Below are 14,923 nucleotides of genomic sequence, written 5' to 3' on the forward strand. Positions count from 1 at the left end.
AAAAGCCTTACCACAAGAAGCGAAGCTATGGGCTGGGACGCCCTGCTGTCAACACCGAGATTGACCCCTGCGGCGTCCACACAGGCCGTGTGCAGGGAGGCAGCGCGGAGTGCCACACCTTGAGGCTGGCCCCGGGGAACTTTTGGAGCTCTGAGTGTTATATGTGCAAAACAAGGACTATTGATGCTTCTACAATGCATCCAACAACAAACTGGTCCACACACAGACTTGAGGAAAGAGGTGCCTCGCGTTCATTGACAGTGGTCGAGTCCCACTGTGCACGCTTCTGGGCTGCAAGAAGTGGGCCAAGCTGACTCCTGAGGAGGAAGTGATTTTAAACAAAACACGGTCAAAGAAAATTGAGACGAAACATGATGAAAGGAAAAAGAATGCCAGAATCAGCGGTCTTCTAGAGGAGCCGTCCCCGGGAGGCAAGCTTCTTGCTTTGCATGGCCTCAAGACCAGGCAGACGGCTGTGTGCTAGAGGGCAAGGAGCCGGAGTTCTAGCTGCGGAAAACCAAGGCCCAGAAAGGCAAACAAATCACACTCCCTCCTATCTTAGCTCATGTAATAAAGGTGTTAACTGATCTTTTTTTTTTTTTAAGGATTTTGGAGGCATATTTTGTAGCCTAACCAAAAGCCAGGTAAAATCTGAATCAAACTAAAGAATGACATTTCCCTGGTGTAGGTTCCCAGTTCTGTTGGGCAAATGTCCTACGCGTTGCTCAATAAATGTCACAGATTTACTTGAACAAAACTAAACGTGTGCCGGCTTTCAAACTAAAGCACAGTGCCTTCCTGGATGATTGTGTTAAATGGTGTGATGAAATCAAGCAAATACTGCTGAGGTGTGGCAGTCCCAAAGAGGCTGAGAACTCCCAGCCCAGATCCCAGTATTAGAACTTCTCAGAAAACTAGATGCAAATGCAAAAGAAGTGAAAATAAAGCCACACCCAGCGCCATGAAGTACTAGCTCGTGACCTTCAGCAAACAACTCGATCTCTCTTTTTCTCAAGTGTTAAATGGGCCACTTTGGGCTTGACTCCTAGTGTTGTGAGTTTAAAGAGAAACTATCCACTTGTGGCACATACTTCTTATGGCCCCCCAGCTCCATCTCCTCTTGTTCTATAAGCATAGAAACCCCAACTTTTATAGTTGCCATACATGGCTGTGCAGAATAAAGATGAAGCTTCCCAGCTTCCCTTGCGGCCCATGTGCTCATGTGGTTCAGCTCTGGCCAAGGAAATATGAGCAACAGCTGGTAATGGAGAGTCAAGAGCCATCCTAGACTGTCAGGACAACACCCTAGGAATGGCAGAGCAACAAGATAGGAGAAGCTTGGATCCTTGAGCCCGGCAGAGCCATCATAACAGCCATGGACTGCACATGCCCAGACTGTTCTGGGAGCGACAAATAACATTCTATCTTGTTTAAGCCACTGTTACTTTTGGTCTCGGTGATGGTGGGTAAATCTGTATCCCAACTAATACCCCACGTAAAGTGTTTTCAAGTGACTGACACCTTATAAAGCATGCAATAAATATCAGCTATGATGATGATGGTGATGGTTATGAATTCTACCTCTACTAACCCTTAGAAAAGCATCAGACAATTAGAATAAAATTCAGGCCACACAATGTGAAGTACACTTCCTTTCCCCTCTCTTACTCCATTATCTGACTCTAGTGATATTCTATAATGCATACGCACGCAAAGGACAACTCCCCATGGTCAATCATGTAATTCCTTAATTACAAATGTGCCTGGGGGGGGGGTCATTTCTTTTATTTTTTTTAAGTCTATTGGGGTGATGATGGTCAGTAAAATTACATAGGTTTCAAGTGTACAATTCTGTAATACATCACCTATATATCACATTGCGTGTTCACCACCCAGAGTCAGTTCTCCTTCCATCACCATATACTTGATCCCCTTTACCCTCATCTACCACCCCCCCTTCCTCCTTACACTCTGGTAACCATTAAACTATTGTCTGTGTCTATAAGCGACGTAAGCCAGACAGAAAAAGTCGTGAACCGTGTGATTTCACTGATATGTGGGATGGATGTAAAACTGAAAGCAACAAAGGAACAACACAAACAAAAAAACAAAAACTCATGGGGTGTGGAGTCATTTCTAAGGGACCAGTTTCTACTTGAAAAGTCATAATGTCTCATATGCTTTATACTAAAAACTTCCAAAGAATCAACAATGAACATTTTCCATATTTGCTACAGATAATTTTTTTAAATAAAACACCACAGATATGGTTGAAGCCCTTGGCCTCACACATTCAATTTCTGACAGGTTATGGCCCTTCGGAAGTGGTTAAGTATCCTCCCCATTGTGTATTTATGTCTTAATAAGTATACTCATACGTATCCAATAAGAGACATAGTACAATTTGGGTAACTTTTTTGTATCGTGGTTATACACTGCATATATAATACTTGGCAACTTGTTTATTTAGGAGGTTAGTAAAAGCAATGTCACAACAATTGTCATTGTTAAATGTATGTGTGTGGGGGGGGCAAGGGGTCATATTATTCTCTATGCTTTTTGTGTATTTGAAATATATTATAAGCACAATTTTAAATAAGAAAGAAGAGAACTTAAAAGAACTACTCAGAAGCTGTGTTGACATATAACATCACCAAGACCACTCTGACTGGGGGCAGGATGGGGCAAGGACATGGCTGGTTGTTTCTTAAACATTTTACCCTAGATGAGTGAGCAATCAAATTAAAAAAGAAAAACCCAATATGCAAAAATTCTGAATTTACCCAGCAGATATGGAAATAGGTGACTAATCACTTCACAAATCTAAATGTTTCTAGATTTTTCTTAACACATTCAAATCAGGTTTATTTGATAGGCATAACTACCAATGAAATAATGTGTCAGACAAAACTACTTCTTTATTATAGTTAGTGTAGTTAATTTTGGAAAACGATCAATAAAATTCTTTCAAACATAAAAAGATTAGATTAGGATAGCATGAATCATTTCCTCTTGATCTGAGGAATGAAAATGTAAATTATTGGGGCATCAATTTTTTAAAACAGGCATTCCCCAATACTTCATTTATATATGGCCTATCCACGCAAAGATAGCATCTACTTCTCATATTTTTCCCCATCAGTAGAGGAGTAACAGTGACAAAAATTCAACTTTTTTGAGAGTCTATGTATTTAGAAGAATAGAAAGAAAAGAATGTTTGGAAACTGACCCTTCTTGCACAGTCATAGCCCCCCGAAGGCCATGTTTGAGCCCAACTGCCCCACCTCCCAGGCAGGAGCTGACAACTGGGGTTGCTCACCTGAGATGGGCTGAGTTAATTACATTCTCTGACCCAGAATTTGGACCTGAGGTGCAGAGTCACAGTCTTTTGGTCACATAAGCTGAGGACAGATGACATTGTGAGTTGTGAGCCAGCTGTACACAGAGAAGCAAGATAGAGCTGGTACACCGAGAATAAGAGAAGAAAAGAGGAGGATGGAGAAGCAAGGATGAAGAGTCATGGGTCCCCTGAGTCATGGGTGACCTGAGAGGAGGTGCCTGAGAGGAGCTGCCCTGAACCAAAGGCATTCTGGTCTCTCCTGAAGCCCACAATACTTAACCATCCTTGGATTCCATGAGAAAACCTTGTATCCTTAGAGCAAAACCCCTGTCCTATTTACATGATCTCATGCATATGTATACAGTTGACCCTTGAAAAATGTGGGGGTTAGGGGCACAGATCCTCCACACACAGTTGAAATCTGTGTATAACTTTTGGCTCCTCCAAAATGTAACTACTAATAGCCTACTGGAAACCTTACTGATAACATAAATAGTCAATTAACACATATTTTGTATGTTATATGTATTACATATTATATTCTTACAGTAAAGTAAGCCAGAGAAAAGAAAATGTTACTAAGAACATCATAAGGAAGAGAAAATACGTTTACAGTACTGCATGTATTGGAAACAATCCACGTACCAGTGAATAAGTGTACCCACGCAGTTCAATCCCATGTTGTTCAAGGGTCAACAGTATATGTAAATATTATTATTATTCATTTATTTTTGCTTAAGCTAGTTTGAAGTAGGTTTCTGTTACTTGCAAGCAGAAGAGCCTTGACTCTTAATTCCAAGTGCAGGCATTCTGTGAGGCCGCCACCCGCCACCCCACCTCGCCACATAATTAATTGGTGGAGCTTTTATACACTCATGTACCCAATGAGGACTTACCAGGAAACAGCCAGCACCACAATGTTTTCCCTCTGAGAGCTGTCAAATTAGGAACAAGCATAATGTGCCCATGTGGGTGTTCCCTGGACTTTTATTTGGCAGCTAAATCATCGGTTATTATTTCCCGTATGCAATTTACATGAGATCAATAGATTTAAGTCAAAATTTTCCAGGTGCAGCTATTCTGATAATGCATGCAAATCATCTCTGAAAACACAAGATCCTGAACTTGATTTTTCTGCTAAAGCAATCAACAAGGAACAGGCAACCACATTTCTGGTTCCGCCCTGGAGCTTGCTCATGCTTTGATGATTTTATTGGCCATTTTATGACTCCATTCTACACAATTGCTGGGCGCCCTTTAAATTGTCAAGCAATCACCCCAAATACCACTGTGTTGGAAAAACATTTTGGGGTTCTCTGTAAAAAAAAGAATACAATAGAAGAACAAGGTAACTTGTAAATCCAATGGTTTAAAAAATAATAAAAGAATAATAAAAACGATATTTAATATTTCCCATATAAATGGGCATAATCTCTTGAGTATTTAACTTGGATTCAATTATTAACTGAAATTCTTTAAGGAACCTGGACCAGATCCCATGTAATAAACATCCCAACACAGATGCCATCATGGAATGTGGAAAGGCAAGAATAAGAAGTGGTCAAAAACATGAACTGTGGCATCTGGCTGGACTGACTTGGGTTCGGGATCAGACTTTGCTTCTGAAGGGCTCTGTAACTTGGGCCGGCGGCATAAGCTTTCTGAATCTTGGTTTCCCGATCTGAAAAATAGGGACAATAACAATGACTACACCATATGCGGATGAAACTTGATAATGCATGTAGATAGAGTACTTAGCACGACACCTGCACACCATAAACCCCAGTAAATGTCAGTGGTGACTGTTATCGTCATCGTTGAGATGGTTGTTAACAGAATGGCCTGTTAAGCTGAAAGCCGCTGAGACTCAAAGGTCTGGATTTCAAGCTATTTTTGCAAGCAATGAGCTACTAAAAATAGGAGGCCGTGTTTACTCTCATAGCTTCGGGGAACAGCTATGGCTTGGTCTCTGACCAAGCAGATTTGGTGGTAGAGTAAACGGCCTGGTAACTGCCTGTCAGTTCAGACCACATCCTGACTGGACCTCCCTCCGGGGAGGGAAAAGCAGGCCCAGCAAATTTCTGTAGGCCAGGCCCTTCACAAAGCTTTTCAAGAGGAATGGGCCCATTGCCTTTCCTGTTCTACCTCGGACACTGCAAAGATGGCAGCAGACCCAGGTGATGAACTGGGTGTCACTTGTATGAGTTCATGGACCTCCGGTGTTTTTCCTCTCACCACCACCACCACTATAGGGTCAGGGCCAGTGTCTTAGTGAGCTACAGAATGCAGGGCTCTGAAGCAGAAGAGAGGCCTTTTCCTAGGAGCCGAGCAGTGAAGGGGAGTTTTGCTACAATCCACCATATGGACTAGCCTGACTATAATCCTAGGAGGTGAGAACCACCGAAACTTGAACCACTCCTGGTCCAAGGGACCGATCAAAGGGTAGGGACTCATTTCCAGAAAAAATATTTCCCAAAGTCTCTTAGAGACCCGCCATACACCTTTGAACCTTAACTGGCAACTGGATCCATTTGCTAGATTTGATTTTTCCAACTGCAGAAAATATGCTCTCATGCTAATATGTTCTGTAGCTCGCATGACTTTATTCACACACATATGTATCGTATGCATGCATGTATGTGTGTGTGTGTGTGTGTGTGTGTGTGTTCTACATACTGAGGATTGACATAATTTCCTTTTTCTCATTTCTTCTTGGCGCACATCTTGATATTTATAATATGTGCAGCATGTGTCTGAGTCGACAGTGGTTATCACAGACACCAGCAAGTGATGAATGATGTCTAATTTCTTAAAGATTTTTGAAGTTATATCTATTTTATTTTTGTTGTCAAAATTTCAGTGGAAGTTTCCTAGTAAGTTCAGTGGAGAAGGGACTAGGAGGCAAGAATAAAGTAAGATTATCGTGTATTGCATCAAGATATTATATATCAAGAATGAAGCCCATGCTTAATTTTTACCCGCACAGACATACAGAAGCACTGAATAGACTCAAGGATGCTAGAGTTTAGAAGGGACTAAAGGAGACTGGCTAAATGCTGGCTAATTGAAAAAAACTAATAAAATAATGATTTGCAAACAATATGATGGTGTACATATAAAAATTCCAAAGAGTCTTCAAACTACTAGAATTAGAAAGCTTGCTGGATACAAATAAATATTTAAAAATCAATAGTGAGCCCATATACCAACAGAAAACTAATAGGAGGTATAATTTTAAAACAAACAAACAAAAAGATTACATTAATAATAGCAACAAAAACTTGGGGAACTTATAAACAATGCAAGTTCCTTTGGCTTTTTCAAAGCTTTATTGAGGCACATAACAGACCTAAAATAAATACTATATTCATGTATAGCGTAGGAAGACTCAAAGATGGCAACTCTCCAAATTAATCTATAAATTCATTGCAATTACAATTAAAATCCATTAGGTATTTTTTTTCTCCATGGCATATGACAAGTGGTTCGTAAGTTAATGTAAGCATAAAGAATGCAAAATGCCCAAGATAACTTAGAAGAACAAAGAAAGACAATTCACCACACCAGATAGCAAGGCTTATTATGAAGCTACAGTAATTTCAAAAGAATATCATAGGTGTACAGACGGACAGAGCAGCAGAACAGAATGGAAAGCCCATAAACAGAGCATGCTAATGGGAAAACTTGATACATGCCAGAGATAACATTGCAAATCAGTAGCAAACGGATGAGACTGTTTAATAAGTGGTGCTCAATCAGTTAGTTTTCCATCTGGAAAAAAAATTTTTTTTAATTCATACTTCCCCTCCTTCACAAAATTAATTTCCATGTCAATTCAATAATTAAAATGGGAAGCAAAACTTTAATATTTGTATGACCTTATGGTTGGAAAACACAAAACATAAAACACAAGATTGCTAAATCTGACTGTGGTAAATTTTTAAATGTAAATGTTCATTTTAAAAAAGTGAAAAGACAAGCTAAAAATTGGAATAAATTATTTTAATGCATAAAACCCAGGAAATACGTTGTCCATTCATATTTCAATGCCTTAAATCCAACAAAGGATAATTATTCAAACTATATAAGGAAATCCTACAAATCAATAAGAGAAAAGCAAACAACCCAACAGGAAAGTAGGTATAGGATAGGCGCAAAAACTTCTCAGAAAAGAAGCCTACCCAGGGGCCTAAGAACATAAGAGATAGTGATCAGGAAATGCACATTATAACAAAAACCTCATATCCAACAGATTGGCAGTGGCTAAAAGCACAATACCAAATGTTGAGGATGTGGAGAAATAGAAATTCTCATACACGGCCAGTGACGACAAATTGGTACAACCTCTTTGGAGAGCAGTTTTGGAGAGCAGTTTGGAGACCTACCTGAAAAAGCTGACAATGAGCATACAGAAAGACCCCAGCTTTTATGTCCTATCCACAAGCATCCACATGTAAGGATGTCTGGGCTGTCTTGCACAGGAGGCCTCCACTGGGGCTGCCGTCATGTCTCTAGTGATCCCTGAGAAGTCCCAGCACATTTTGTGAGTGCTCAAAACCAGTATCAACCGGCGGCGGAAAGGAGCCTTCGCAATCACTGCAGTTAAGGGTGTGGAGCGAAGATACGCTAGTGTGGTGCCGCGGAGAGCAGACAGCAACCTCACCCCGGGCAGGAGGGCGCCCTGAGGGTGAGGTGGCACATGGGATCACTGTTACGCAGAACCCCGCCAGTACAAGATCCGGGACTGGTTCTGGAAGAGACAGAGGATGTCAAGGACGGAAAATACTGCCAGGTCCTGGCCAGTGGTCTGGACGACAAGCTCCGTGAAGACCTGGAGCGACTAAAGAAAATTCGGGCCCACAAAGGGCTGCGTGTTGGAGGCCGGCACACCAAGACCACCGGCCACCGAGGCCGCCCTGGGGGCATGTCCAACAACAAATAAATCTGCAGGTCTGGCCTGGTAATAAATATTGTACACACACACACACACACACACACACACACACACACACACACACAAATGCTTTGGGCAGAACTATGTATGGGGAAAATCTATATCGTTAAAGTCTCTTAATAAGAGACAGAATAAAGAAAATTTGGTATACTCATAGAATGGGATATACATAGCAATCAAAATAAATTAACTTCATCTAAAAGTATCAACATAAGTAAATCTTGATACACAATGTTGAATCCTAAAGGCAAACCGCAGAAGGATAGTGATGCCAAGCCTTTGCATCTCATTGGAAGACACCACAATCCCCCTGCACGATCTCTTCTCTGGAAAACTGCAGCAGCCTAAGTGCTTCCCACTCTTGTTCCTTCTTATGCCGTCTTCCATACGGCAACCAGGCACATCCCTGCTCATACCTTTCAGTGGCTTCCCCCAGCCGTCTTAATAAAACCCAAACCCCTTACCAAGGTCTCCTCGGCTTTCCTGATCTCCACCACCCTGCTCCGACCGCCTACCCTCCACCCCTCAGGTCTCACCTACCTCACTCTCCCTGGTGTTTACACTGCTCCAGCCTCAGTGCAGGTATTGTTCCTTCATGGACACACCCACCTCATTCTTCCTGGAGAACATCAGCACTTGCTAGCTGTTCCTTTTGTTTGACTTGTTCCTTCTCATCATTTAGGGTTCAATTTTAAATGCTGTATCCTCGCAGGGCCTTTCCTCAGAGCCCTGCCAATCCCCTCATCCTCCCACCTTTCTGCCAATCCCAACCACACTTCAGTAGTCCCCCCTGGTCCGCGGTTTTGCTTTCCGCAGTTTCAGTTACCCGCAGTCAACTGTGGTTGGAAAATATTAAATGGAAAATTCCAGAAGTACACAATTCATAAGCTTTAAATTGAGCACTGTTCTGAGTAAGGTGATGAAATCTTGTGTAGCGTCTCCACGCTGTACACCGCTCCCTGCCCTTTCGTCACTTAGTAGCCATCTCTCAGTTATCAGGTGGACCGTTGCAGGATGGCAGTCCTTGAGTTCAAATAACCCTTATTTTTCTTAATAATGGCCCCAAAGTGTAAGAGTAGTAATGCTGGCAATTCAGATAGGCCCCCCAAAAAGCCGTTAATGCTTTCTTTAAGTGAAAAGGTGAAAGTTCTCAACTTAATTAGAAAAAAAAAAAAATTATGTGCTGAGGTCCCTGAGAACAAATCTCATCTGTGAATCGAAAAGGAAGGAATATGTGCTAGTTTTGCTGTCGCACCTTAAACTGCAAAAATTCTGACCACAGTGTGTGACAAGTGCTTAGTTAGGATGGAAACAGGATAAAATTTGTGGGTGGAAGACATAAACAGAAAATACATTCTGACTGACAACAGCTTGTTGCATCAGAAAGCACTGAGCCTGTACGAAGACTTCAGCAAGGGAGCCCCTGAAACCAGTGACGCCAGCCATTTACTGCAAGTAAGGGATGGTTACACAGATTCAGGAATAGGTTTGGACTGAAAAATATAAAAATTACTGCAGAGGTGTGCCTGCCAATAAAGAAGCTGCTGCCCTATTTCTGGCACAGTTGAAGAAGTTGATTAAGGAGAAAGGATACCATCCAAAGCATCAATTGTGATGAAACTGGGCCCTTCTGGAAGAGGTCCAATGGAACCTACATTCATAAAACTGCAAAGGAAGCATGAGGGCATAAAACATGGAAGGACAGTTTAACTTTGGTACTTACTCTGTGGCAATGCTGCAGGGCAAATGATGAAGTCAGCTGTAGAGCTGTAGAGTACAGAGCAAAGAACCCACCCACTCTCAAAAACAAAAATTATCTGTCCATGTTCTAGAAACATAATCAGAGAGCATAAAAGATGGGTGACAGCCATCTTTTTCATTACAGTATATTATTATTATAATTGTTCTATTTTATTATTAGTTATTGTCATTAATCTCTTACTATACCTAATTTATAAATTAAACTTTATAATAGGTGTGTATGTATAGGAAAAAATATAGTATGTATAGAGCTCGGTACTAACCGCAGTTTCAGGCATCCACTGAGAGTCTTGGAGCATGTCCACCTCTGGGATAAGGGGGGACTACTGTATCCTATGTTATCATTTTCAGACAGTTACAGATACCTGCAATTATCTTATGTATTCATAAGGACAAGGGTTGTATCTATTCATAAGGACAAGGGTTGTATCTTTAGGACAAGGGTTTTCCTATTCATCACCATATTCCCAGGTTCTATAATACGGTAATGCCTAGCATATGGTAAGCACTCAAGAAATATTTGTTGACTTATTTATGTACATTTTGAAAACTTACAAAACTGTGCTACATAATATTATAGGCATCTAGGGATGTAGAAAAAGATAAAATCATAAATGAGGAAGATACATAATAACATTGGGGTAGAGTTTATCTCTGGGGAGGGTGGGTGTCAACAGGATCAAAAAGTGGGACAAAGAGGCCTTAATCTCAATATGTGGGGTTTTTTAATTGTAAAGGAAATACAACATTTATTAAATCTGCTTATTTGTTAAATCTGAGTGGTTGTTATATATATATTGCTAAAGTGTTCTTTGTAATTTTCTGATGGAGATAGCTCATAATAAAAACACAGTTATTTTTTTAAAAGATATTTGAAATGACAAAATTATAGAGCTGGAGAACAAATAGTAGTTGCCAATGGTTAGGGATGGAGGGAAGGGGTGGTGACGACAAATGGGTATCAGGAAGGAGAGCTTAATGGTGATTGAAAAGTTCTGCATCCTGATTTTGGTATTGGTTACACAAACCTACAGGTGATAAAATGGCATAGAATTATACATACTCTTTATACCAATGTCAGTGCTGTGGTTCTGCTTGTGATACAGTTACATAAAATGTAACCACTTGGGGAAGGGTACACAGGGCTTCTCTGTCCCTCTCTGTACTATCTTTGTAACTTCCTCTGAATCTATAACTGTTTCAAAATAAAAAGAGTTTCTTTTTATAAAAACAGAACTACATAGCCCACCTAAAATAACATTATTTCTATTTGACAGATGAGACAAATAAGTGAGGTCCCCAAGAAGAAAAGCAATTTACAGTAAGTGGTGTATGGATAGGGCAGGGCACAGAGGCCTGCTGAACCTACAGTTTTCTTTGAACAACCAAGTCAACAAACACATGTGTCTAGAATCCTTGGTAGCCCTTTGTCAGGACTCATAGCACAGTGACTTCCTAGGGAGTAATGCAGGCTGTACAGCATAGCTGAAGACCCCAGATAGGAAATATTAAATCAGATATTAAAATTGCATATGCAAGCTGGCTTCAAATCCCAGCTGTACCACTTAGTAAAGAGTTGACCTTCTACTTCTCTTTAAACCTCAGTTTCCTCATCTGCAAAAGGGGGACAATGTGATTATATACCACACCTGGTATTTCAGTCAAATAATTCATGTAAAATACTTGGCATAAAACTTGGCACATAGTAAGACTGCTATTAAAAGTCAAAACACAGCCGATATTACCTGTGAAATAAGTCCAAATACATCTACTATTTGTCCCAAGGACCCTCCTATACATAATACTACCCCAGCATATAACCAGGTTTTAGTGCTGGGTGACGTGTGAAGGTTCTTACTCAGAAGGATTAAATTGTAGGTAAGCAGAGGTAGGGGTGAGAATACAGGCAACGCAAACACAATAAAATTACCACGATGGCCTATGCCCTCTATTTGCTATGAGAAATTGGTTGGGAGAACCATACTCTAACCAGAAAAAGAATATAAACTAAAATGCTCATTTGGTTTGTGTAACCCTGCCGACTACAATCGGGTATAATCACAAATTCAATGCCAAAAGAATATAGACTCTATTAGATTAACCAGTCCCAAAGCCAAAAATAGTGATATTCTTGAAGTTCCCAAAGACTACAGTCAGACTATAGATTGTGGTTGCCTAAAATTAAACAGAGAAATGAGGGTACTTCTTTTCTTTGGTCAGGAACCAACTAAATTTAAAACTACTGAAACTAGATTTAATCTGTGACAGGAGGACCAGGATCCACTTTCAGTTGGCCGAAGAAAAGCATTCCAGCTCCAGGAGCACCACACATGCAAGAAATTGGAGACTTAATTTATTCTCTAAAGGTACGTTAAAGTTGACAGCAAACCCACTTGAAATTCTGAAACCAGAACAACAAAGAATGGTAGAAAGAATTGGTCTTGCCACTGAATTTATAACGACAGGGTCTACGACATGTCTTCTGAAATATATAAATTAGGTATCTTAACAGGGAGCAATCTAAAACAACTCATTTTAAAAACTAAATCACAAAAATTAGTTAAAATTTGAGTATTTCTAACGTTACTTGAACTCAGTAAAATACGTGTCTGTTTTAAAAAGAAAGAAAAGGCAAAGCATATTTTATTTTCAGTAATGACTGAGATTCCAAAAGCATAACCATCCCCCCTCATACATGCTTTTAAATCAGTAACATTTATGACTAAAAGTGCTTGTTTCATTTTGACAACATTTTAAATACACTAGTAAATCTAAGTTGAATACTCATCACATATTTTGCAAAAGTAATGAAGTTGAGGTAATAAAAGAATGCTTAATAAATCCCTACTTTTAAAGTATTGCTGACAAGAGGAATCAGTACCCTGTGTTTCTAGTTGGATTATTCAATTTGACATATTAACAGAATGTAGTAAAATTTGCTTAAAGTAGTGGTTATATAATGGCGAAATTTTTTATTTTTATTTTTATTTAAAACACCAAGTTTTAAATGATCGGTCGTCTACAAGTACAAATTTTTCCCTTGACTTCAGTGTCTGAGAGCTGATATTTCCCCACTAACTACCTTATATAACATTCTTGCTAGCAATGTAGGTAAATATGTATTCATATTACCAGCTGTCAGAACAACAGAATTCTCTAGAATGAATAAATTTCATATTATTTACAAAAGAAAAAAAGAGAATTACATCTAAAGAAATAAGATAAGAATAATAAAAGGAACCAGAATATTTTTTCTTATGGAAAATAAAAAATGGGAAAGTCATATCAATTCCATTAGTAAATTGTCAATTAAAGAATAGATTTGGGAAAGAATATCTTCTAAAGTCTTAATAAACTTAGAAAGTTAAAAGAGTTGGGCAGTAGGGATTAGATTAGTCAAGAAACATCTTTGTTTCACTTTTAAGCTTTTTTAGAGAATATGTAAAGAGCTGTAAAAATGAAAGTACTGTAATATTGAAGGTCAATTTTAGTCAAAGAAAAGGAGATTCAGAGTTAAGCTAAAATTTCCTGTTTCGATTTCCTATCTTGACATTATCTGCCTTCTTCCCTAAATTTAAACACATTTTTAATTTGAATTCAATTATTATCAGAATTCAGATTATAAAAATGTGTGTACGAGTATGTAAAAATGTTAAAAGCATCTGAATTTGGAAACCAATTTATTTTTCCCTTCCTATTTCAAAAACAATTTCTTTCCAGATTTCTAAAGCAATCCCCCAGGTGCTTCCTGCCAGTTGTGAAGACCGTTCTATTTAGGGACAACATGGGACAATCCTTTTCACCTCCCCTTTCTTCCTTCCTGCTGGCTTCTGATGCTGTTACTAGGAAATTAAGAGTTTGAAATGAAGAGTTTTGATTAAACAGGCTTTCTATGTCTGTTGGTTTATTTCCTTTATTTTAAAGCATTAGTCTGTATGATAATGGAGTAGCTTACAAAGCCACAGAGATTCAGACCTTAAATGGGAAAATCATTTTAGTTTAGTTTAGTTTTGGGTTTGTTTGTTTTCCTTTTTTGCTGACACCTAGATCCTATTCTGATGTGACTATGAGTTTAAGATGAGTTTTGAGGGTGAGGGAGCTGGGTTTTGAAAGGGCCATTTTCCAAACAAGCAGGTAATTTGTGAAATAAAACACTTATCAAAGTTCTCTGACTCCCAAAGAGTTGACTATAATCTAAAAGGCATTTTCGGGTGCTAATAGCAATTTAATAGCAACTTGAACCACAGGATTTTTGAAACTTAATTTACATCTTGGTCTCTGGTTATATTGTAGTTTCATCTATACTAGGTGTTACCTATAAAAAACTTAAATTAAAAATAACAAATGAAGTGTTCTGTATAGGTGGAATGCTTTCAGCATTTGGAATCATAAGCAGACCAAATATCTGCTTATGGGAGAGAGAGTCTAGATACAGTCAGCTCACTGTGTTCATAACCACTGGCAAAGTTAATTCCCTCTCCAGAATGACCTTTCAGTTGCAGGAAATTGATTCTGTTGTCTCTAGAACTGGCCACCCCTGTGGTATCATGAGTGGGTGTAGAGGGTATAAGTCATTCGTATGAAAAGAAACAAACACAAAGAGACAGAGATAACAGAGAAAGCTAAGATAAAGGGATAGAGAGTGGGAATGACAGAAAGTTGGAGAAGGAGGAACTTGTGCTTAATCAATGTCTTTTAACCAAAACTAATTGAAGATGATATTATTAAACATTAAGAAAAATTTTTTTCCGATTCTACGCCCGAATTTCTGAAGACAGTCATCTGTTTTCTCTGGAGCCACAGTGAAAGCATGAAGCCATGTGCCTGCCCCTTAGCTCTGGATGTCTCTGGTCATGCCGGCTCTGAGG

General features: G+C 39.3%; 1 protein-coding gene and 1 pseudogene across 9 annotated transcripts in view; one reads left to right on the forward strand and one right to left on the reverse strand.

Annotated features, from left to right (window-relative positions):
- SOCS2 (suppressor of cytokine signaling 2) overlaps positions 1-14,923 on the reverse strand; it is a 286,616-nt gene that overhangs the window by 252,000 nt on the left and 19,693 nt on the right. The gene's annotated exons all lie outside the window — the stretch shown is intronic.
- LOC109433777 (small ribosomal subunit protein uS13) lies at positions 7,846-8,282 on the forward strand (annotated as a pseudogene).

The sequence above is a fragment of the Rhinolophus sinicus genome, linkage group LG02, assembly GCF_036562045.2.
Source record: "Rhinolophus sinicus isolate RSC01 linkage group LG02, ASM3656204v1, whole genome shotgun sequence".
In the NCBI taxonomy this organism is placed as follows: Eukaryota; Metazoa; Chordata; class Mammalia; order Chiroptera; family Rhinolophidae; genus Rhinolophus; species Rhinolophus sinicus.